At 44.8% G+C, this 25,929-nt stretch overlaps 1 protein-coding gene and 2 long non-coding RNA genes across 3 annotated transcripts in view; 2 read left to right on the forward strand and 1 right to left on the reverse strand.

Moving 5' to 3' along the window:
- The window catches only part of LOC122673217, a 499,807-nt gene that overhangs the window by 88,954 nt on the left and 384,924 nt on the right, over positions 1-25,929 (forward strand). The window lies entirely within an intron of this gene.
- On the forward strand, positions 4,031-7,956 carry LOC122673616. Its single transcript, XR_006334749.1, has 2 exons — positions 4,031-4,194; positions 7,927-7,956. It is a non-coding gene; the product is annotated as an uncharacterized LOC122673616 (long non-coding RNA).
- LOC122673617 overlaps positions 18,020-25,929 on the reverse strand; it is a 74,961-nt gene continuing 67,051 nt past the window's right edge. Inside the window, exon 3 of the long non-coding RNA XR_006334750.1 lies at positions 18,020-18,131. This is a non-coding gene — a long non-coding RNA (uncharacterized LOC122673617). The remainder of the gene's footprint in view (positions 18,132-25,929) is intronic.

A 25,929-nucleotide genomic window follows, 5' to 3' on the forward strand; every position in this document is an offset into this window, starting at 1 on the left:
ATGGAGAAGCTCTATACAGTCAGCAAAAACAAGACCAGGAGCTGACTGTGGCTCAGATCATGAACTCATTATTGCCAAATTCAGACTTAAATTGAAGAAAGTAGAGAAAACCACTAGACCATTCAGGTATGACCTAAATCATATCCCTTATGACTATACAGTAGAAGTGAGCAATAGATTTAAGGGACTAGATCTGATAGACAGAGTCCCTGATGAACTATGGATGGAGGCTCATGACATTATACAGGAGACAGGGATCAAGACCATCCCCAAGAAAAAGAAATGCAAAAAGGAAAAATGGTTGTCTGAGAAGGCCTAACAAATAGCTGTGAATAGAAGAGAAGTGAAAGGCAAAGGAGGGAAGGAAAGATAGACTCATGTGAATACAGAGTTCCAAAGAATGGCAAGGAGAGATAAGAAAGCCTTCCTCAGAGATCAGTGCAAAGAAATAGAGGAAAACAATACAACGGGAAACAAGAGACCTCTTCAAGAAAATTAGAGGTACCAAAGAAACATTTCATGCAAAGATGGGCTCAATAAAGGACAGAAACGGTATGGACCTAACAGAAGAAAAAGATATTACGAAGAGGTGGAAGGAATGCACAGAAGAGCTATACTAAAAAGATCTTCATCACCCAGATAATCCTGATGATGTGATCACTCAACTAGAGCCAGACATCCTGGAATGTGAAGCCAAGTGGGCCTTAGAAAGCATCACTACAAGCAAAGCTAGTGAAGGTGATGGAATTCCAGTTGAGCTATTTCAAATCCTGAAAGATGATGCTGTGAAAGCGCTGCACTAAATATGCCAGCAAATTTGGAAAACTCAGCAGTGGCCACAGGACTGGAAAAGGTCAGTTGTCATTCCAGTACCTAAGAAAGGCAATCCCAAAGAATGCTCAAACTACTGCACAACTGCACTCATCTCACACGCTAGTAAAGTAATGCTCAAAATTCTCCAAGCCAGGCTTCAGCAATACGTGAACTGTGAACTTCCAGATGCACAAGCTGGTTTTAGAAAAGGCAGAGGAACCAGAGATCAAATTGCCAACATCTGCTGGATCATCAAAAGAGCAAGAGAGTTCCAGAAAAACATCTGCTTCTGCTTTATTGACTATGCCAAAGCCTTTGACTGTGTGGATCACAAGACACTCTGGAAAATTCTGAAAGAGATGGGAATACCATACCACCTGACCTGCCTCTTGAGAAACCGATATGCAGGTCAGGAAGCAACAGTTAGAACTAGACATGGAACAACAGACTGGTTCCAAATAGGAAAAGGAGTATGTCAAGGCTGATATATTGTCACCCTGGTTATTTAACTTACATGCAGAGTACATCGTGAGAAATGCTGGGCTGGAGGAAGCACTAGCTGGAATCAAGATTGCTGGGAGAAATATTAATAACCTCAGATATGCGGATGACACCATCCTTATGGCAGAAAGTGAAGAGGAACTAAAAAGCCTCTTGATGAAAGTGAAAGAGGAGAGTGGAAAAGTTGGCTTAAAGCTCAACATTCAGAAAACTAAGATCATGGCATCTTGTCCTATCACTTCATAGCAAATAGACGGGGAGACAGTGGAAACACTGTCAGACTTTATTTTTTTGGGCTCCAAAATCACTGCAGATGGTGATTGTAGCCGTGAAATTAAAAGACGCTTACTCTTCGGAAGGAAAGTTATGACCAACGTAGATAGCGTATTAAAAAGCAGAGCGATTAGTTTGCCAACAAGTGCCCGTCTAGTCAAGGCTATGGTTTTTCCAGTGGTCATGTATGGATGTGAGAGTTGGACTGCGAAGAAAGCTGAGCGCTGAAGAATTGATGCTTTTGAACTGTGGTGTTGGAGAAGACTCTTGAGAGTCCCTTGGACTGCAAGGAGATCCAACCAGTCCATCCTAAAAGAGATCAGTCCTGGATGTTCATTGGAAAGACTGATGCTGAAGCTGAAACTCCAATACTTTGGCCACCTCATGCGAAGAGTTGACTCTTTGGAAAAGACCCTGATGCTGCGAGGGATTGGGGGAAGGAGGAGAAGGGGACGACACAGGATGAAATGGCTGGATGGCATCACCGATTCGACGGACATGAGTTTGAGTAAACTCCGGGAGTTGGTGATGGACAGGGAGGCCTGGCATGCTGCGATTCATGGGGTCGTGAAGAGTCGGACACGACTGAGCGACTGAACTAGAGCTGTCCTGCCTCCTCTGGGTGCGTCTTCCGGCTCACAGATTGGGGAGTAAGGTTTCCTTGAGTCTGACGTGTCATCTGGACCCAGCTGACTTTAACTGGTACACGCTAAGCCCTCGGGCTACGCCTTTCTTTCAAAGGTTGTGCTCTGACCTCTCCCTCCTGTTTCATGCTTCTTCCTGAGCCACATCCAGGCCCACAGTGTCGCCTCTACAATCTTCTAGAGAGACAACCAGAAAATAGCTGGCCCTTAGGAGGGAAATACTGTATAATATTCAACCCCTCCAGATATTCAGGCCTTCACCTTCCATATTCCCTACAACACGTGCAACAGCAGTATACCTCAGGGGACCCACTAAGGCAGGTGACAGGCACACAATGCCTGCGAGAAGTCCCTCTGTTGGTGGCATCCCTTCAAAGGCAATTTGGCTTCCAGGGATAATGTTTGCCACTTTGGGAGTTAGCCCTGAAGGCCGTTTGGGTCCAAACCCTTACCACCCTTCTCCTAAAGCTACAAATGCACCCCTGGATCAAATCTCCACTCCACTTTTATGGAACATCTGGTCTGTTGCCTCTTAACAAATTTGTTCTTAAGCCACTTACTAACCCCTACAACCAGGACTCTGCCCTCTTGTAGGCAACACTGCTCCACCCAGCCTATTATTAAAATACCTTAATGTCCCTAATAGGGCCAGATAACCCGCTCCTTCATCGGTACTTCTGTTATTACCTAAAGTGGGTCTATGACAAGGAAATGTTTACCACTGGAGACACCCTAACCTGCTCTTATGGAGGACTAAGGAAGAAATCAGTGACTTACAATCCCTTAGAGTAAGAGGATAAGGCTTATGACTGTTACACTGTTCCTCAGTCTCAGGGTACAGGACTGGAGTGCTTTACATCATGATATCTATTCCCATCCATGGTGGACAAACAATCAATGAGTTAAGATTACAACCCCTCAATCCTACCCAGCACTGGTCATGCTGGAGATCTTAGGGATGCCCACCTCCAGCCCAGGGGTCCTAGGAGGTCAACCTGCCTTGACCTACCTAGGGATCTGGTCCTCGAAAGGTTGTCACGCCTCAACCTGCTCAGGGATCCGCCAGTCCAGGGATCCCAGGAGGTCGTCATACCTCGACCTGCCCAGGGACCCAATTCTCAGGAGGCCATCATGCCTCAACCTGCCTGGGGATTCAATCTCTAGGAAGCTGTCATGCCTCAGCCTGCCTGGGGATCTGCACCCTGACCCAGGGACGCCTGGCTCTCTGGTTGCAACAGTGCTGCGTAGGATAAGCTTCAGAAAGACTCACCCCTAAGGAAGTCCACCCATGGAAATAGAGGGAAGCCTATTACTCGTGGGACTGTGCCCAGTCTCAGCAAAAGCTCAGGAGCCCAATGAGAACCCCACTGCCTTTCTGGAAAGGCTAAAAGAGGCCCTCCAAAAGTTTACCAATCTGGACTTAGACTCTTAGGAGGGACAGGTGATTTTAAAGGACAAATTCCTATCCCAATGTGCATCAGATATCAGAATTAAGTTACAACAGCTACAGCAGCAGGACCCTGCTTCCTCTTTAGATGAGATGGTCCAGACAGCCACCAATACCTTTTATAACAGAGAACAGGAGAAAGAGGCCAAGGCCCAGGAGAGGGAGAGAAGGAGACAAGGCATGCCCAGATGCTGGCCACCCTCCAGGGAAGCCCTATGGCAAACCCCAAGGCCTTGAATGACAAGGCACGAGGCAAATGCCTAATCTGTAGACAGGTGGGGCATTGGGCCAAAGAGTGTCCAAACCGTGACAAGTCTCCTAAAATGGCTTACTACAAATGCCATCAACTGGGACACTGGGCGGCACTCTGCCCTCGGGACCCAAGAGCCTCAAGATCAAGGGCCAAGCCTCCCCTCACGATGGTTCAAGAGGACTGAAGCGGCCCTCTCCAGCCAGCCCGCCTGTCACAGATAACCATCACGGGGCTGGAGCCAAGGGTGCAACTGGATGTGGCAGGTAGGTCCGAGAATTTCTTGGTTGACACAGGGGCTACCTGCTCTGTCTTGATCTCCTACTCCGGAGCCTTCTCCTCCCAAACTTGTACCATTTTGGGTGCTATAGGAAAAGCAACTACTAGAAGATTCACCCAAGCACTTCTTTGTTGCTGGGATGGACAGATAATTTCCCATCAGTTCCTGGTGGTCCCTGACTGTCCTACTCCCTTAATGGGAAGAGACATACTCACTAAACTGGGGACCACCCTTGTGACGGGAAGCTTTTCAGCCCCTAGGGCCCCACAGCTTCTGGTTAGTACTGAAGAACCCATTACACCTTCTCCAATAGAGAGGGACCAAAAACTATGGAAAGACAAAATTAACCCCCAGGTGTGGGACCAGGGAATTCCTGGACGAGCCCATCAAGCTGAACTGGTTATCATTGTCCTCTGAGATCCCACTCGGTTTCCTAGCCAGAAACAATATCCCCTCAAAAGGGAGGCTCGGGAGGGACTACAGCCTTCAATAAATAAATTCCTTGCTTGTGGGCTATTGGTCCCCACCAATTCGCCATGCAACACCCCAATCCTCTCAGTAAAGAAAAAAGATGGAACCTGGCAAATGGTTCAAGATCTCTATATCATATATGAAGTTGTAGTCCCCCTCCATCCCACAGTACCCAATCCCTATGTAATCTTGGGAGAAATACCACCCAGTGCCAAGTCGTTTACAGTCTTAGCTCTCAAAGATGCATTTTTTTGCATACCACTGGCTAAAGAATCCCAATATCTTTTTGCCTTTGAGTGGGAGGCCCCAGGAGAAAAACACCAACAGATGACTTGGACAATATTACCTCAGGGTTTCAGAGATAGCCCCCACTTGTTTGGACAGGCCTTTAGCTGGGATCTCCTAGATCTGGACCTGGGACCTAATGGGAAAATATTACAATACATAGATAACCTACTAATCTGCTCTCCAGATGAAAAAAAAATGCCCAACAACATAAAATTCAGGTTCTAAACTTTTTGGCAGAAAGGGGATATAAAGTCTCCCGTGCTAAGGCACAGATGGTTGAGACAAAGGTCACTTACCTGGGAGTTCAGGTTACACACGGGTCCAGGAGGCTGTCCTCTGATTGGGTACAAGGAATCCTCTAGTTGCCCTCCCCCACGACTCGAAAACAATTGCCAGCTTTCCTTGGGCTAACTGGGTATTGTAGAAACTGGATACCCAACTATGGTCTAATTGCCCAGCCCTTATATGAAAGCTTAAAGGGATGAGATGATTCAATCCCACTGATGTGGGGAACTCCTCAAAAGAAGGCAGAGGCTATACTAAAACAGGCCTTAACTCAGGCACCTGCCTTGAGGTTGCCAGAACCAGAAAAAGCATTCCAACTTTATGTCCATGAAAGAGAGGGAACAGCCTTGAGAGTGTTCACTCAAACGTTGGGATCTGAGCCCCAGCCTATACCTTACTTAGCCAAGAGGCTCAATCCAACCGCCCGAGGCTGGCCCCCCTGCCTTCGAAATCTTGCCGCTGTTGCAATCATGATAGAAGAGGCTTTAAAACTCTCCTCTGGGGACAAACTAACTATTTTTACCAGCCACCAAGTAAAACAACTCCTAAATGGGAAAGGCCATTTATGGATGTCTGATCAAAGAATCTTCAGATATCAAGAAATGATGGAAAATCCAGGCCTCACTGTATCCCCTTGTGAGGTTCTTAACCCAGCCACCCTCCTGCCTACCCCCAAGGGCTCTCTTCCCTTTCACTCTTGCCTAGAAACCTTGGACCACTGGACAAAACCCCGAGAGGGATTGTCGGAAGATCCTCTGGCCAATCCTGAGGAAATCTGGTACATTGATGGAAGCAGCTTTGTCTTGGATGGAAAAAGAAGAGCCGGATATGCAGTAGTCTCCAATTTTGAAATCATAGAGGTTAAGCATCTGCCACCAGGTACTTCAGCCCAATTGGCTGAGCTCATAGCCCTGACTCGAGCTTTAGAGCTGGGAAAAGGAAAAAGAGTAACCATTTACCCTGACTCCAAGTATGCCTTTCTGGTGCTACATGCACGTGCTGCTATTTGGAAAGGGGCCACTTGACCACCTGAGGGTCCCCAATCAAATATGGTGATCAAATTCTTAGACTCTTGGAGGCAGTCCATCTGCCCACTGAGGTTTCAGTCTCCCACACTACAGGGCACCAAAAAGGGAGCACTGAAGTGGCACGAGGGAATCAAGGCAGCTGATCAGGCAGCTAAGAGAGCAGCGTTACAGAACCATGACCTTAGTTCCACAGACTAATTTGCCAGAAACTCCTTCATATACTGAAGGTGAGACTCTTAAAGCTAAGAGTGAGGGCTTTCAAGAAGATCATATGGGGTTGTTCCAAAAGGAGGGACTCCTTTTTCTGCCTGGAAACCTCCAATGGAAGTTGGTTAACTCCTTACCTGCCACTACTCATTTAGGGTAAAAGGCCCTCCAAAGATTACTAGAAAGTTCCTTAAAACGAACAGGCCTTCAAACAATTATAAGGCAAGTGGTCTCCTTTTGTCCCACTTGCCAATTAAACAGCCCCCAAGGAGCTTGAAGACTCCAGCTAGCCCAGCCCATCCAAAGACGTGGGGCCTGCCCAGGAGAGGACTGGCAGATGGACTTCACCCAGATGCCAGTTTCTCAAGGATATAAATACCTATTAGCCATGATAGATACATTCACAGGATGGATTGAAGGCTTTCCCACCTGAACTGAGAAGGGTGAGGAGGTGGTAAAAAAGCTGTTCCATGAAATCATTCCAAGATTTGGTCTGCCCAGATCATTACAAAGTGACAATGGGACATCATTTATTTCTAAGGTCACCCAAAGGGTCTCTAAAGCATTGGTCATTACTTATTATCTCCATTGTGCTTGGAGGCTTCAGTCTTCAGGAAAAGTAGAAAGAGCCAACCAATTCTTAAAATCAGCAATAAAAAAGATAACCCAGGAGAACTCCCTGGGTGGAAGGAGGCTTTACCAATAGCTCTCCTCTGCACTTGTATTGCCCCTAAGGAACAGGTTGGTCTTAGTCCTTATGAGATGCTATATGGGAGACCTTTTGTTTATATCAATGACCTCTTCCTAGATCCAGAGGTGCAGACCCTCCAGTCTTATACCATGGCCTTTGGGCAATTCCAACAGGATATACACTTACGGGGTGTCAACCAGAACCCCAAAGATTCTAAGGAGTCACCACTATATGCTCCAGGGACTCAAGTCCTAATTAAAGTATGGAAAGATGGGTCCCCAAAGGCTCAACTCCAGCCCACATGGAGGGGCCCCTACCTTGTAATACTTTCTACCCCCAAAGCAGTCAAGGTACCAGAACATGACTCCTGGATTCACTACTCACGAGTCAAGCTGTGGAAGAAAACAGAAGAGGACACTCAGTACACCTGTGAGCACCTGGGAGATCTCAGATGCCTATTCAGGATGACAAATGAGTGCCATCTAATGAACATCCCAAATATTAAGTTTCTGGAGATAAGATTTCTCAGGATAACTCTAAAGAGCCTACACAGCTTGGTAGGGATCGTACTCCAAGACAGACAGGAGATAGATCTTCTGATCCCTGAACAAGAAGGGACTTGAGCCATCCTGGTGATGTGAATTTGGAATTGGTTAATGTCCCTGCTAGTCCTTGTTACGCCATATTGATGCTGCTTATGATTGTTCCATGTACTGTCAATTGTCTAACCTGTCTTGTCTCTGCCCAGGTCAAGCTACGACATGCAGCGCCAGTTCAACAAAGATACAAAGCCACAGTCGACCACGGAAAATACCACTCACCCTTAGATGGACTCTGCTATAAGACTCTGAGTCTTGAGACTAGCAAGAGGGGAAGGCCCAATGCCCCTCGCCATCCCAGTTCAGCAGGAAGTAAGAAAGACCTTGACGCCCCTATTCCCAAAGAATTGGGCCTCCCATCTCTTGAGGGGGGGGAATGTTAGGTAGTTAGAATAGAAAACAAGAGTACAGAATGGCGGTGGCTAAAAGACAAGGAAGAAAAAAGCCTGCAAAAATAGAACAAAAGAAGGTCTGAGGACAGGAGTGAGGACCTCAGGTAGAACAAACAACACTCCTGGCTAGCCCAATTTACATAGGGCAGGCCCAGGGGGAGAAAAAAATATATAAAAAGAGGAGCCAACGGGCTGGGGGTCTCTCTCTCTCTCTCTCCCCCACGCGCTGCGGCTCTCTTCTCTTGGCGTCTGTGGGTCGACATGCCCTCACGCCTCGAAGATGGATTTTCCTGCTATTTTTTAAATAAAATAGAACTGTAACACGGAGCTGTAACACTGATTTGTCTAAGAGCTATAACATGGTCTGTTCGAGACCTGAGAGCTATAACATGGTCTGTCCAAGACCCGAGAGCTGTGACATGCCGAGAGCTTTAATGTCCGTCACTCCAAATCTTTGTTGTGAAGAAACAGAACCATGGAGTGTACACTCGCCTGACGCTCAAACTCAGGATAATGAGCCAGAGCACGCCCTTACCTGGGGTCATAAGTGTTGCAGTGAGAAGGGAGCGTAAGGCAGTGAGGTCGGTTATCTCTCATGAGAGGTATGCTGTCCTCCCAACAGACCCACAGTCAAGAGGACCTCAGGCCATCATCTCATTTCAGTTAAGCTCTGGGTGTCTGGGACTTTGATTTCTGGTACATGCAAGGGAATCAGACTCTGGGGAGCTAACTCACTGTAACCTAATGCAGAATTTTTTTTTTTTTAAGATGCTACTTTCATTTACAAAAACCAGTTACGACTTGTGTTCACTGATTGGTAGATTGGTGAATGTATTTTAGGTGAAAATGCCCAGGAAACCAAATCATAGGCAGTAAAGCAAAAGAATCAGAGAAAAATAAGTTAATTGTCTCCTCTGAATGGCCAGAGTTACCAAGCTGTCCCACTAGGTATGTAACAAGGGCCACATCACCACAATTGTTAGCAAAGGCAGATTGGTTCAAGATTGTGGAGTGGAAGGACATGTGTTCATCTCCCTGAGAGAGCATCAAAATCGCAACTAGCTATTGAACCACCATCAAGAGAAAGATGCTGGAACCCACGAAAAACGGATACCCCACGTCCAAAGACAAAGAAGAAGCCTTAATGAGACAGTAGGACAGATGCAATCACAGTAAAATCAAATCCCATACCTGCCAGGTGGGTGACCCACAAACTGGAGAACAACAATACCAAAGAAGTTCTCCCACTGTTGTGAAGGGTCTTAGCCACATGTCAAGCTTCCCAGTCTGGGGATCTGCTAAAGGGACTAGGAATCTCCAGGAAATCTGACTTTGAAGGCCAGTGATTTGATCTCAGGGCTTTCACAGGACTAGGGGAAACAGAGACTCCACTCTTGGAGGGTACAAAGAAAATCTTGCGTGCTCTAGGACCTGGGGGAAAGGAGCAGTGACCAGACAGGAGACTGAATCAGACCTATCTGCTGATACTGGAGGGTTTCCTATGGAGCCACAGTTGACAGTGGCTCGCTGCAGGGAGGTGAATACTGGCAGCAGCAATCCTGGGAGTTCCCCCTTGGTATAAGCCCTCTTGAAACCACAGAACCTGTAGACGCCAGGACTGGGTTGCCTCAGGCCAAGCAACTAAAAGGGGGAGGGAGTGCAGCCCCACTCATCGGCAGACAATTCAATTATAGTTTTACTGAGCACAGCTCTGCTCACCAGAGCAAAACCCCGTTTTCCCCAGCACCAGTCCCTTCCGTCAGGGAGCATACACAAGACTCTTAGCCTCATCTACCAGAGGGCAGACAGAAAAAGCAAGAAAAACTACAATCCTGCAGCCTCCAGAATGAAAACCACATCACAGAAAGTTATTAAATTGTTAGAGTTAAAATGTAAATACAGAGAATTATGTCCCAGATGAAGGGACAAGATAAAATCCCAGAAAAACAACTAAATGAAGGGGAGATAGGCAACCTTTCAGAAAAAGAATTCAGAATAATGATAGTGAAGATGATCCAGGATCTCAGGAAAATAATGGAGAAGATGCAAGAAATGTTTACCAAAGACCTAGAAGAACTAAGGAACAAACAGAGATGAACAATAATCTAGAACGAATCAATAACAGAATAACTGAGGCAGAAGAATGGATAAGTGACCTGGAAGACAGAAAGGTGGAAACCACTGCCACAAAACAGAATACAGATGTAAGAGTGAAAAAAAACAAAGACAGCCTAAGAGACCACTGGGACAACATTAAATGTAGCAACATTATCATTATGGGGTCCCAGAAGGAGAAGAGAGAGAGAAGGGATTTGAGAAAATATTTGAAGAGATAATAGCTGAAAACTTCCCTAGTATGGGAGTGTGAGGCTGTCATGGCTAATGCCATGGCAGGCAGCCTAGATTAGGAGTAGGCCTGGTTTCCCAGGGTAACAAAATTATCAGGCCTCCTGGAGCCAGCCAAGCAACATATGCCTAGCCAGAAAAAAGGGAACCTATCAGGGGAAAGCTGAAAGCCCCACGTTGGGCCAACAAAAATTACCTTCCAACTGTGTAACCAATCCGCTTACGCCAACTACCTACTGTGTAACCAATCCGATTGCACCAACTACCTGCTGCTTATTTTGACCTAATAAATACCCGAGAGAACTGGGGCTCGGGGCCTTTCATCCTCACACACCTGGTGAGGGCGGGAGGCCCTGGCTCGAGTCAGTAATAAATTCCCCTATTGCGAGTTGCATTGTTTTGAGGAGTCTTCTTTCCCAACCGGGGACTCGGACTACGGGCAGAACATTTGGGGGCTCGTCCGGGATCCCTTGACCGGGGAAGAACGCTCTTTGGAACAAAGGGGAAAAAAGACAGGTAATAGCACCGGTGCTCAGGCAGGTCTAGAAAAGTCCAGAGTAAAGCCGAGGCCCTGCTGTGAAGCAGGAAGGTGTCTGGCGCAAAAAGACCAGAGTAAAGCCGAGGCCCTGCTGCGAAGCAGGAAGGTGTCTAGCGCAAAAAGACCAGAGTAAAGCCAAGACCCTGCTGTGAAGCAGGAAGCTGTCTGGCGTTAGGGAAAGCTTTCCATGAGGGAACGGACTGGCCGTTCCGGCTGGCATGAGGCCGAGGCCAGCGAGCGCGCTGGGAGGCAGCCAGCTCTGCGGGAAGGAGACCTCCTCTCCTAAGCCCGAATCTGGGGAACAGTGGACGCCATACGGTAAGGTGACCCTTGTTCCAGAGGATCTGTGTTGTCGGCCGATGTGTGTCTGTCTGTGTGTTTTTCTGTATAACTGCCGGCATTGTCTCCTGTCTCGTTCTCTGATGTGTCGTTGTCTACTTCGTCCTATAAAGCCTTGGAGCCTCATTTCTGTTTCTGGGAGTTTCAGTGAACGGGCAGACAGTTGTCGGGGCAACTGATGAGTCCTGGCCAGGGCTACTCCCTGGCGGATTCTGAAGGCCTCCCAACAAGTCAGCCCCAGTAACGGGAGCCCGAGAGGGTGAAACTCCTTTCTTTTTTTTCTCGTATTCTAAACCGAGAATCTGGCCAAATAAAAACCCGTCTGTGTGGGCACGGGACAGGCACTTAAGAGCCAATAGGGCGCCTGCCACTGGAAGACTCCCGTGAAAGGATAAGGGGGTCACAGAACGGGTTAGAAACCCTTAGGGTGCCCGCCCCCAGCAAGAAAACTTCTGTGCAGCGACTAAGGCACTCAAATAGTTCCACGAAGCATACCACAAGCCCAACCTCCTGGCCGCCACCACTCCTGATAGGAATTATTGGTGGTAATTCTCGATGACTTCTTCTGACTCTCGCTATGGGGCAAAGAAAATCTACCTCACTCTCTCTCATGACTGATCATTTCTCGGATGTCAGGGCTAGAGCATATGATCTGTCGCTACTAGTTACAAAGAGTAAATTAATAACCTTTTGCTCTGCAGAGTGGCCCACCTTCCAAGTTAGATGGCCTCCAGAGGGAACTTTTCAACCTTCTATTATTCGGGCGGTGAAAAAAAAAAGTTATGGCTCCTGATCCCTGGGGCCACCCGAGCCAAGTCCCATATGTTATGGTCTGGCAAGATCTAGCAAAAGATCCGCCCGAATGGTTAAAACTTTTTGTTCACAAACTCCCTGATTCTCCTAATGTACAGGCCCTGGTTATAAAAACTCCCACTCCCCCAGAGGAAGCCAAGAATAAGGGCCCAAAACCAGTCTTGCAGGAATCCTCGGACCGGAACCTGATTGACTTGGAGACGGAAATTAGGCCCCCACCATATGCCCCTCCTCCATTGCAGGAGCCCCCCGGGGGGAAGAGCCCCCACCCCCACCCCGATGAATCAGAAGGGACAAGGGAATCCCAACCCCGGAGAAAAAATAGAAAAAATAGGGGTGAGCAAGATCATGGGGACCCAGAGTTACCTTCATCTACTGTACAGGCACTCCCCGTCCGGGTGGGACCAGCTAGCCCAGACAGAGAGCAAACCTATCAGTACTGGCCCTTTTCCACGAGTGATCTGTATAATTAGAAAACCCAAAATCCTCCTTTTTCGGAGAAATCCCAAGGCCTCATTAACCTCTTAGATTCCATTGTGTTCACTCATAACCCCACCTGGGATGATTGCCAGCAGCTGTTACAGGTGCTCTTCACCATGGAAGAATGGGAGCGAATCCTGGCAGAGGAGCAGAAACGGGTCCCGGGGGTCGACGGGAGACCAACCGCCCAGCCTCTTCTCGTGGATGAGGGGTTTCCTCTGTTGCGGCCTAACTGGGATTTTGAGCGAGTGGAAGGTAGGGAGCATCTCCGAGTGTACCGCCAGACTCTAATGGCTGGCCTGCAGGCCGCAGCTAAGAAGCCGACAAATTTGGCAAAGGTAAATTTAGTAAGGCAAGAGCCCACTGAGAGCCCGTCAGCCTTCTTAGAGAGGCTAATGGAAGCCTTCAGGCAATATACACCCATGGACCCCCAGGCTGAGGAATCACGTGCTACAGTTCTACTAGTGTTTGTGAATCAGGCAGCCCCAGATATTAAGAGAAAATTACAAAAGATAGAGGGGTTAAGAAAACAGACAATACAAGACTTACTGAAAGCAGCTGAAAAGGTATTTAATAATAGGGAGACCCCAGAAGAAAGGGAAGAACGACTTCGTCAGGAAGAAAGGGAACTAGCTGAGAAGATCAGAAAAAAAGATAGGGAACATAGGGCGAAAGAAAACCGGAAGAACCAGAGATAGCTAGCCAAGATTCTTTCTGCAGGGATAAAGGCCGGAACAGAACTGAGGGAGCCTCAAGGCCCCCAGATGGGAGAAAAAGAGAGACCAAAAAGGCAGGCCCTAAAGAAAGATCAGTGCGCTTACTGCAAAGAATGGGGGCACTAGAAAAAGGAGTGCCCTAAGAGGGACCTGAAGAGAGGAACAACCCAAAGAGAGAGAATTTCCCCTGGAACTCGAGTTCTATATGTGGGAGAAGACAGTGACTAGGGGAGTCAAGACTCGGCACCCCTCCCCAAGTCCTGGGTAACCATACATGTGGAGGGGAAACCCGTTGGCTTCATGGTGGACACTGGCGCCCAACACTCTGTTTTAAATCAAAAACTGGGACCAGTGTCTAAGAAAACCAGCTTGGTGCAGAGAGCCACGGGGACAAAAAAAATATTGTTGGACCACAGAACGGAAAGTAAATTTGGGGACCCATCAGGTGTCCCATTCGTTTTTGGTGATACCAGAATGCCCAGCCCCTCTACTTGGACGGGACTTGTTGACTAAAGTTAATGCTCAGATCCATTTTGACCCTGGGAGAATGTCAGTCACGGATGGACTTGGACAGCCGATACATGTCTTGTCTCTAGCTTTAAGAGATGAATACAGACTTTTTGTGCCTGAGCCCTCAGAGGTTATAACACCAGATATACAACCGTGGGTCCACAAATACCCGTTGGCATGGGCAAAAACAGCAGGAATGGGACTGGCTAAACAGAGATATCCGGTCGTTATCAAACTAAAAGCCGAGGCGACTCCTGTGAGGGTGAAACAATATCCTATGAGCCAGGAGGCTTGGCGGGAGATCACTCCCCACATTCGGCGGCTCATGGATGCCGGAATTCTCAAGCGGTGCCAATCCCCTTGGAACACTCCCTTACTACCGGTGAAGAAGCCAGGGAGTACGGATTACAGACCTGTCCAGGACCTATGAGAAGTCAACAAGCGGGTGAGTGACATACACCCTACTGTCCCCAACCCGTATACCCTCCTGAGCAGTCTGCTGCCTGAGTACACTTGGTACACTGTGTTGGACTTGAAAGATGCTTTTTTCAGCCTACCCCTGGCGGCCCAGAGCCAGGAGATATTTGCCTTTGAGTGGACTGAGGGGGAAGGCCAAACGGTAGTACAACAAACTTGGACCCGCCTCCCACAAGGGTTCAAAAAAAAAACCTCCCCTACCTTGTTTAATGAGGCTTTGAGTGAAGACCTCTATGAATATCGGACTCGCCACCCAGAGGTCATCCTGCTGCAATATGTGGATGACCTTATGTTGGCTGGAACCACAGAGGAGGCATGCAGCCGTGCCACCGGTGACCTCTTACAGACTCTAGGCACCTTGGGATATCGTGCTAGCGCAAAGAAGGCGCAAATATCTCGGCAAGAGGTCACCTATTTGGGGTATAAGATCAGGCAGGGGCAAAGGTGGCTAATTCAGGCCATGAAGGAAACAATATTGCAGATACCAGAGCCCAAGACCCCCTGCCAGATGAGAGAGTTTCTGGAGACTGTTAGATATTGTAGACTGTGGATCATGGGGTTTGCTGAGAAGGCCCGGCCCTTGTATGAGGGAAGTAAAGAGACCCCAAACTGGACTTGGACTGAGCCAATAAAACAGGCTTTCCAGACACTCAGACGGGCCCTACTAAAAGCGGCCAGCTGGGACTATGCCGCCCCCACATTAGCCATGGGACTTCCACCTCCTGGTATGGGGAGTCTGCCTCAGTCCCCGACTATTCCCTCCCTGACCTCATTTGGATCAATGAGGATACCACCCTCCAGAAAGATGACAAAGATGGATGGTACCGAGATCAAAACAACAACCTGATATTGCCTGCCATCCTGGATCATCACCTATGTGAACACCTGCACACAACTACACACTTGAGGAAAAAAAAGACCTTGACTCTTCTCCAGATGGCCTGCCTGAGGTTCCCTCGACAAAATACAACTGTACGAGAGATAATCCAGGCTTGCAAAGTGTGCCAGCTGATGAGGACAGAAAAGGCAGCACACTGGAACGAGGTACCGAGGGGAAGAGCCAGGGCAACACTGGGAGATAGATTTCACTGAGGTAGGGCCAGGCAAGTACGGGTATCGCTATCTGTTGGTTCTTGTAGATACCTTCTCGGGGTGGGTAAAAGCCTTCCCCACTAAGGGAGAGACAGCAACAGTGGTTGCTAAAAAAGATCTTAGAAGAGATAGTGCCTAGGTACAGGCTGCCAGTGACTATGGGCTCTGATAACGGACCTGCCTTTGTGAGCCAGATTGTACAAGGGCTAGCCCAAGCTCTTGGGACAAAATGGAAGTTACATTGTGAATATAATCCCCAGAGCTCAAGACAGGTTAAAAGAATGAATCGGACCCTAAAAAAAACTTTGACAAAGTTGGCAATAGAGACTGGTGGGGACTGGGTGACCCTCCTTCCCTACGCACTCTTTAGAGCGCGTAACAACCCCTTATAAGCTGAATCTTACCCCTTTTGAGATTCTGTATGGAAGACCCCTCCTGTGTGTCCTATATTCGAGAGAAAATGCCTACCACCCCCTACCTTGGGACAATTCCAGCAAACACTGATGGCATTAAGCAAGGTGCATAGCCATGTTTAAAAATTAATTCGAGAGATACACGAGGGAACAAGCAAGGGAACCATCCCCTCACATAATATTGGCCCGGGTGATTGGGTTTAGGTAAAACGACACCAGTCTAAAGCATTAGAACCTAGATGGAAAGGCCCTTATGTTGTTCTCCTTACCACTCCTACTGCTGTTAAGGTCGATGGGATCGGGCCCTGGGTTCACTGCAATCACTTGTGGCAAGCCACCCCGGAAGAACAAGAGAGGATGCAAGCAGAAGGGGAGGCAAGACCTCACCCGTCACATCCTTTAAAACTGAAACTCGTACGACGAGAGCCCTCTTAACTCTCCTGCTAATAACAGTTTTCATCGGCCCAGGAAGAACCAGCCACAACCCCCATCAGCCGGCTAACCTGACTTAGATGATCTACAATCCTGAGACTGGAGAAGTGCTTAATTCGAGCTCCAAAGTGGCCCCCAAAGGGACATGGTGGCCAGTACTGACCTTTGATTTGTGCGTGCTGGCGGCTGACGGTAGTGGGTTTGGTCCCCACCAACTGACCAAGTTCTTTGCCCACGGCTCTTTAGGTCTGTTCACCTGTAACTGTGAGCAAAAAGGCCCACAGTACTACGAACAGGTGCCTGTCTATGTCTGCCTGGGGGGAAAAAGAGATCGAAACCAAATTGAAAAATGTGGGGGAGTTGACTCTTTTTATTGCGCCGCTTGGGGTTGCGAAACCACGGAAACAGTCCATTTCTCACCTCCAAGAATCCTTGAGCTCCTTTGCTGAAGTAGTGTTACAGAATAAGAGAGGTTTAAATTTGTTGTTTCTACAAGAAAGATTATGTGCAGCACTGGGAAAAAAATGCTGTTTCTATATCGACCATTCAGGGGTGGTACAAAAATCTCTCCAGAAAGTAAGAGAGGGACTAGCCCAGCGAAAGAGAGAACAAAAAGCCCAACAAGGTTGGTTTAAATCTTGGTTTCAGCGCTCCCCCTGGTTGACCAGTTTGATTTCCACCCTCCTGGGTCCACTCATAATATTAATATTCTTACTGACCTTTGGTCCATGCATTTTAAACCGTCTGATCTCATTTATTAGGGAGCGCCTAAATACCATCCACATTATGATATTGAGACAACAATATCAGTCAATTTCACAGGGCAAAGAAGAAGATTCCTCTACTTGAACAACAGACGGGGAAATGTGAGGCTGTCACGGCTAATGCCATGGCAGGCAGCCTAGATTAGGAGTAGGCCTGGTTTCCCAGGGTAACATAATTATCAGGCCTCCTGGAGCCAGCCAAGCAACATATGCCTAGCCAGAAAAAAGGGAACCTATCAGGGGAAAGCTGAAAGCCCCACGTTGGGCCAACAAAAATTACCTTCCAACTGTGTAACCAATCCACTTACGCCAACCACCCACTGTGTAACCAATCCGATTGCGCCAACTACCTGCTGCTTATTTTGACCTAATAAATACCCGAGAGAACTGGGGCTCGGGGCCTTTCGTCCTCACACACCTGGTGAGGGCAGGAGGCCCTGGCTCCAGTCAGTAATAAATTCCCCTATTGCGAGTTGCATTGTTTTGAGGAGTCTTCTTTCCCGACCGGGGACTCGGACTACAGGCAGAACAGGGAGAAGTGAATTCTTGAATATCTCTTTTTCTGATCCGGTATGAACTGATTTAATAATTTATCTCTGAGAGGCAATCTTATTTCTTTACTTCCACGTTCTTGAGCATAGAGAAGTTTCCTCACTATTCTTTATTAGAAGAAAGCTATACTTATTCTGAGTAGGGAAAGCTATACTTATTTTGAGTAGCTGTAGCATCTTTTTGAAGAAGGCAATGGAGACCCACTCCAGTACTCAAGCCTGGAAAATCCCATGGAGAGAGGAGCCTGGCAGGCTGCAGTCCATGGGGTCGCACAGAGTCGGACACGACTGAAGCGACTAAGCATGCATGCATGCACTGGAGAAGGAAACGGCAACCCACTCCAGTATTCTTACCTGGAGAATCCCAGGGATGGTGGAGCCTGGTGGGCTTTCGTCTATGGGGTCAAACAGAGTCGGACACAACTGAAGCGACTTAGCAGCAGCAGCAGCAGCAGCAGCATCTTTTCAGTAGTCACTTCAAGCAGTATTTCCTAAAAGTGCAATAAAATGTCTCAATACTCAAAAGAGTTAATTAAGAATCCTAGAGCCTAAATTATTTCCCCTTAAATTAATTCAATCTTTATTAGGAAGCATCTCAATGGGAACATAAGGTTCTGAGAGCCACAGTTTTAACCTTCAGCATACGGAGGTTAAACTCACACACTTTATGAAATATCTGGCATCAGTTACAGTGTCAGCATATCTGTAGGTCAATTAGAACAAGCTTGTTTACTTTGTTGTGCATTTCTCTGAGAAGCTAGTAATTACAGATACATGTCAACATATTACACTATGTGGTAATATGTGAGTGTGTGCTAAGTTGCTTTGGTTATGACTGACTTTTTGCAACCCTTTGGACTGTAGCCTGCCAGGCTTTTCTGTCCATGAGATTCTCCAGGCAAGAATACTGGAGTGAGTTGCCATGCCCTCCTTCAGGGGATCTTCCCGATCCAGAAATTGAACCTGCATCTCTTACGTCTCCTGTTTTGGCAGGCAGGTTCTTTACCACTAGTGCCACTGGGAAGCCCTTATGGTAATACATTTCACTATCATTATGTCTTTGTTAAATTTGTCTTTATATATTGAGATGATAGTTTATTAGGTTCATTATAAATTTAGGATTATTAGACATTCCTGAAGAATATTAACCATAATATTGTTGCTCTCTTTATATTTAGTAATGCATTTTGCCTTAAAGCCTACCTAGCCTGATTCTAACAACACATGCATATTTTTTGGTCTATTTTCTGTCACCCTAGTAAATACTTTCAACTTACACTTTAGACATTTTTCTTATGAATGGCATATAACTGTGCTTTTAATCTAGTCATATAATCTTATTCTCAAAGTATGATTTTCAAATTGTAGTCTGAACCCCTGAGAGTACCCAAGAAACTTTGGTTATCGGTATCTTGGTCCATTTGAACTGCTGTAACAAAAATACCATAGACAGATGGCTTTAATAGCAAACATTTATTTCCCACAGTTATGGAGTCTGGAAGTCCAAGATCAATGTCCCAAAAGATTTAGTGTCGGGCGAGAGCTCACTTGCTGTGTCCTGCATGGTATAGAGCTTTCTGAGGTATCCTTTATAAGAGCGCTAATCCCATTCATCAGGACTCCATGCTGACGATTTAATCACCTTTCAAAGCTAAAAGCTCTTAATACCATCACATTGGGTTAGAATGTCAACATGTAAATTTGGGGGAGACAAACATTCAGTCCATAACAGTAAGGTAGGTGAAATTAAAATTACATTCTTTTCTCCAACTTTTCTGAGATATAATTGATACTTAACAATGGATAATTTTAAAGTGTACAATGTGATAACCATCACATTTAATACACATGCATTGCAAAATGTTCATCACAATAAGATTAACTAACACATCCTTCGCCTCACATAAGTACCATTTTGTTGTTGTGGTGGTGGTGATGATGAGAACATTTAAGATATGCTTTCTTGGCAAATTTCAGGCATACAATACAGTATTGGAAACCATAGTCACCATGTTGCACATTACAGCCTCAGAATGTACCCCTCTTACAATGGGAAGTTCACACTCTTTAACCAATATACCCTCATTTCCCCCAACCCCAGCCCTTGGCAGCCACCACTCTATTCTCCATTTCTACGACTTCAACCTCTTTAGATGCCACATGTAAGTGACCTCATACAGCATTTGTTTTCGTCTGAATTATTTCACTTAGCTTAATGCCCTCAAGTTTCATCTACACAGTCACAAATGGCAAGATCTCCTTTTTTAACAGCTGAATAATATTCTGTTGAATACACATACCACATTTTATTTAAGCATTACTCCATTTAAGGACACAGGTTGTTTCCATGTCTTGGAATAATTGTGAATAATGCTGCAATATACATGGGAGTTCAGATATCTAAAAGAGTGCTTTCATTTCCTTTGAATAAATACCCAGAAGTGAAACTGCTGGATCATGTGGTAGTTCTATCTTTCTTTACCAAATTTTTCTTTTTTTTGAGGAACCTCCATAGTAGAGTCTTTCTGTAATGGCAGTACCCACTTATATTTCCAACAACAGTGCAGTGGCATTACATAAATTCTCAGTGTTGGGTGAACTACTGTTATGCTCAAAACATTTTGCCTCCAGCCATTCTGTATCCATTAAACAATAACTCTCCCTTTCCTACTCCCGCAACCTCTGTTAACCTCTATTCTACTTCCTATCTCAATGAATTTGCCTATTCTAGATACCTCTTATAAATGGAGGTATAAATGGAGGAATCATACAATATTTGCCTTTCTATGTATGGCTTATTACACTTAAAATATTATCAGTGTCTATCCATGTTGTAGCATATATCAAGATTTCATCCCTTTCCATAGTGGAGTATAAATCACATTTTGTTTATCCATCCATTTGTTGATAGACACTTGGGTGGTTTCTACCTTTCAGCTGTTTTGCACAATGCTGTATCACTATGAAGAAAGCTAGTGGGGGTGATGGAATTCCAGTTGAGCTATTTCAAATCCTAAAAGATGATGCTGTGAAAGTGCTGCACTCAATATGCCAGCAAATTTGGAAAACTCAGCAGTGGCCACAGGACTGGAAAAGGTCAGTTGTCATCCCAATCCCAAAGAAAGGCAATGCCAAAGAATGCTCAAACTACCACAGAATTACACTCATCTCACACACTAGCAAAGTATGTTCAAAATTCTCCAAGCCAGGCTTCAGCAATACGTGAACTGTGAACTTCCAGATGTTCAAGCTGGTTTTAGAAAAGGCAGAGGAAACAGAGATCAAATTGCCAACATCTGCTGGATCATCAAAAGAGCAAGAGAGTTCCAGAAAAACATCTACTTCTGCTTTATTGACTATGCCAAAGCTTTTGACTGTGTGGATCACAATAAACTGTGGAAAATTCTGAAAGAGATGGGAATACCAGACCACCTGACCTGCCTCTTGAGAAACCTGTATGCAGGTCAGGAAGCAACAGTTAGAACTAGACATGGAACAACAGACTAGTTCCAAATAGGAAAAGGAGTATGTCAAGGCTGTATATTGTCTCCCTGCTTATTTAACTTACATGCAGAGTACATCATGAGAAAAGCTGGGCTGGAAGAAGCACAAGCTGGAATCTAGATTGCCAGGAGAAATATCAATAACCTCAGATATGCAGATGATACCACCCTTATCGCAGAAAGTGAAGAAGAACAAAAGAGCCTCTTGATGAAAGTGGAAGAGGAGAATGAAAAAGTTGGCTTAAGGCTCAACATTCAGGAAACTAAGATCATGGCATCCAGTCCCATCACTTCCTGGCAAATAATGGGGAAACCGTGGAAACAGTGACAGACTTTATTTTGGGGGGCCCCAAAATCACTGCAGATGGTGATTGCAGCCATGAAATAAAAAGATGCTTACTCCTTGGAAGAAAAGTTATGACCAACCTAGACATCTTATTAAAAAGCAGAGACATTACTTTGCCAACAAAGCTCCGTCTAGTCAAGGCTATGGTTTTTCTAGTAGTCATGTACGGATGTGAGAGTTGGACTATAAAGAAAGCTGAGCGCCGAAGAATTGATGCGTTTTGAACTGTGATGTTGGAGCAGACTCTTAAGAGTTCCTTGCACTGCAAGGAGATCCAACTAGTCCATCCTCAAGGAATCAGTCCTGAATATTCATTTGAAGGACTGATGTTGAAGCTGAAACTCCAATACTTTGGCCACCTGATGAGAAGAACTAACTCATTTGAAAAGACTCTGATGCTGGGAAAGATTGAAGGCAGGAAGAGAAGGGGATGACAGAGGATGAGATGGTTGGATGGCATCACCAACTCAATGGACATGAGTCTGATTCAACTCCGGGAGTTGGTGATGGACAAGGAGGCCTGGCGTGCTGCAGTCCATGGGGTCACAAAGAGTTGGACACGACTGAGCGACTGAACTGAACTGTTATGAAAATTGGTGTACAAATACTTATGTCCCGGCTTTTCATTTGTTTAGATGCATACCTAGGAAGGGAATTGCTGGGCCATATGGCAATGTTGTGTTTAACTTTTTGAGGAACCAACACACAGTTTACCTTAGCAGCTCCATCATTTTACATCCCCACTACAATACATGAGGCTTCCAATTTCTCCACATCCTGGCTAACAGTTGTTACTTTCTGTTTTATTGATTACAGCCATCCTAGTAGGTGTGAAGTAAAGACCACTTGTTTTGTTAATTTGTTAGCTTGGGGTTTCCTGGACCTCACAGGTACTCGAAACCTAAACTTGTATGGGTTGATCCATTAACACTTGTATGAGGATCCATTAACAAATCCTCAGCAAATCAGGTTATTTCCATACAGGGCCTATGACTACCCCAACAAGCTTCCTATCATCACACTGTCCAAGTGAGTAGATTTCTCTCAGCCACCATTTCCCTGAAGGGTAGACCTCCAAAAGCCCTGATATACACAGAGTATGATTCTATACACTCATCATGAGAAGAACCTATAGCTGGATCACCATTAAAACCCAAACTAACTCCCTACTTTTCCCTTAGCCCTCCTTTTCCAGCGCTCCAACAAAATCAGCTCTCAGATTGTCTCCTAGGTTTCACCTATCTACAACCTCAATCCAGGAAAGCCTGCTTCACATGCCACCTTTCTCTGTGACCCAAAAGGACTTCCCTCACTTTACTGTAATTCCAGCTATTCTTTCAAATATATTCATCTTATTTTGCTTTAAATTTGGCATTTTTATTGGGAGGATTTTCAGATTACCTAATCTACCTATTGTTAAAATATCCTCCAAAATATTACATTCCATCTTCAGGCTTTATTTTTAGAAGCTAATCTTACTACGTGATTGGAGAATAAAAAAATTCGGAAATAATTCTACCTGTTCACCTTTTAAAGTTATGTTCAATTGTTTGATGCAAATATTTGCAAATCCATAGAAGTAAATTGGAAGTTATATCATGATAAAAGTTCATATTATTGGGCTTCCCTGGTGGCTCAGTGGTGAAGAATCCCAATGCTAGAGACATGGGTTCAGTCCCTGGTCTGGGAAGATCCCACATGCCTAAGAGAAACTAAGCCTGTAGATCACAATTAGCTAGAGCCTGTGCCCCAGAGCCCACAAGCTGCAACTACTGAGCCCACGCGTCACAAATACTGAGGCCCATGTACCCTATAATCCACGCTCCACAGCAAGGGAAGCCACCACTGTGCACTGCAATCAGATAGCCCCTTCTCACCACAGCTATGAAAGACCCATAAAGCAATGAAGACCCAGCACAGCCAAAAATTAATAAATAAGTACATATTACTACATTAGCTTTAGATTACTGACATACTGCAATATTTCTTACAGTGAGTTTGGTTAAATGATTTCCAAAATCAACTAATATGTTAATTATTAAAATAACTGTTTCAATATCAAGTTAGTAAAGTGTTAAACTAGATTAAACAGCTTTCATAACTATAAGACATATATAACATACAAGCTGAATTTCTAAGAATGCATTTCTCAAATTTATCTTCTTGGAGCATTATGTGGTACTAAATATTCAGACATATCACTTCTGGGAACTTTGATTTACACATTTAAAATTCAAACTTCCAATTTTTCTATCAAGTTATATAAATCAGGCCATTATTATATTTGGATTATGACATACAAATGTTTTAGTAGTTTATAGAATTAATGGTGGGCTCTGATTCTTGGTAGCTACAATACTGTTACCTTTAAAAAGCTAAACTTTTACTTCTTCTTCATTTTTAATTTTAATTACCATAATCTCTGATACATATTTTACATATCAATAATCATAACAGAAAAGTGTTAGAATACTTATAGTCTTTGATATGTTATATTATGGGAGTATGGAAAAGGAATTAAGAGATCTCAATATAGAAGGGAAAACGCACATTTAAGGAGTAAGTTTTCCATAGCAACAGAGTCATATTTGTCCCATAGTGATTGTACCAAAATAACTTATTTAAAAGCCCTGGACACTTCAAGTTAATGGAAAAATTGAAGAGAACATTAAAGTCTCGTTACCCTACATAGTGATTTATGAATTAGGTTTAATAGCCTAAGTATTCTCTCATCTGCTGAAAAATATATCTCTAGAGATTAATATTAATTTTAATAATTCCAGTTCTGAATGAAGTTTTTCACAGAACATGCTAAAAAAATGCAATACTTCTGTGAATAAAAATCTTTAAAGTTTTATATGATTGAAATTGCTCAGAAATATAAAAACAAAGAACCATTAAAATACATGTAAATACCTGATAGCTCAGTGGTAAAGAATCTGCCTGCAATGCAGTAGACCATGGTTTGATTCCTGGGTCGGGAAGATCCCCTGGAGAAGGGATAGGGTACCCACTCCAGTATTCTTGGACTTTCCTTGTGGCTCAGCTGGTAAAGACTGCCTGCAATGAAGGAGACCTGGGTTCGATCCCTGGGTTGGAAAGATCCCCTGGAGAAGGGAAAGGCTACCCACTCCAGTATTCTAGCCTGGAGAATTCCATGGACTGTATAGTCCACGGGGTTGCAAAGAGTTGGACACAGCTGAGTGACTTTCACTTTCACCAAAGGAATGGAAATAACTTCACAAGAAATTACACAGTTTATTATCTACTAAAGGACTGATTTTTCAGTTTATAAATTATGGAATTTATCTAGAAATCTAGGAATTCCTAGATTCTTCTGAATTTTTTTCCTACCATCTACTCATATCTCTGTCAGTTAACTGTTTCAAAGTGTGAACAAAACTGAACATTTTTTAAATCACAAAATACTTGAATGGGAAAAGTCCTCAGGGGGATCTATTAAAACAACTTAACTACCAATGAGGAACTGATGCTAGCTTTTGCACTGTTTAAATTTTTATAAATTTCATTATCACAGATGACTAAAATTCATGCTGTGTGGGCTTTCTCTAGTTGCAATAAGCAGGGGCTCAGTAGCTTTAGTTTTAATCAGGAATTCAACATACATACATAATGGAGCAACTGCTATATACTGGTCACTGGGATAGTTGTTTGTGAGTATCAAAATTAATAAGAAATTCTCCTTTTCCTCAGAAAACTGAGAAATCTATTACAACAACTGAGCTCAGTACTGTAGAGGAAATACAATAGAAATGAATAAAGCTGGAGTACAGTTCAGGGAGACCTCAGCCTGCTTGTAGGTAGAAGGAGAAATCAGGCCTGAGGAGCAACTAGTCAATTCAAGGGCTGGCAGAAAGAAGAACATTCTGTCTTGGGATATGCAGAGATATGACATAAGGTATTATGAAATACATGGGCAAGTATGACAGTGCAAGCCAGGGGGATATATGGGAACTTGAGGCAATTATTGTGGAGATCTGTTGATCTTCCTTACTTTCAGTGGAACTTCTTTCTGATGAGAATCAGAGGGGTTCAGGGAAGAAGCTTGCCACATGTAAATTTAAAAACAATTAGCTATAAATTTCAATATGGATTATTAAATAAAGAAAGCAAAGTGGTAAGCTGATCAGGACAGACCATAAAAGAGCAAGAAGGATTAAAACACAGACAGGCACACTCATTGAAATATAGTAGTTGCAGAGGTACTGGAGCAACTAGGAAGGAACATTTAAGTAAAGAAAAGCATGTCAGAGGACTGACACTATCTGCCTTCAAAACTTACTATAAAGTTGCAGTGATCAAGACAGTAAGATATTGGCAAGAGAAGAAACAAACAGATCTATGAAACAGAATAGAGAACCAAGAAATAGACCTAGACAAACACAGTCAATTAATCTTTGACAAGGAGCAAAGGCAAAT

The sequence above is a fragment of the Cervus elaphus genome, chromosome 17 (assembly GCF_910594005.1).
Source record: "Cervus elaphus chromosome 17, mCerEla1.1, whole genome shotgun sequence".
Taxonomy (NCBI): domain Eukaryota; kingdom Metazoa; phylum Chordata; class Mammalia; order Artiodactyla; family Cervidae; genus Cervus; species Cervus elaphus.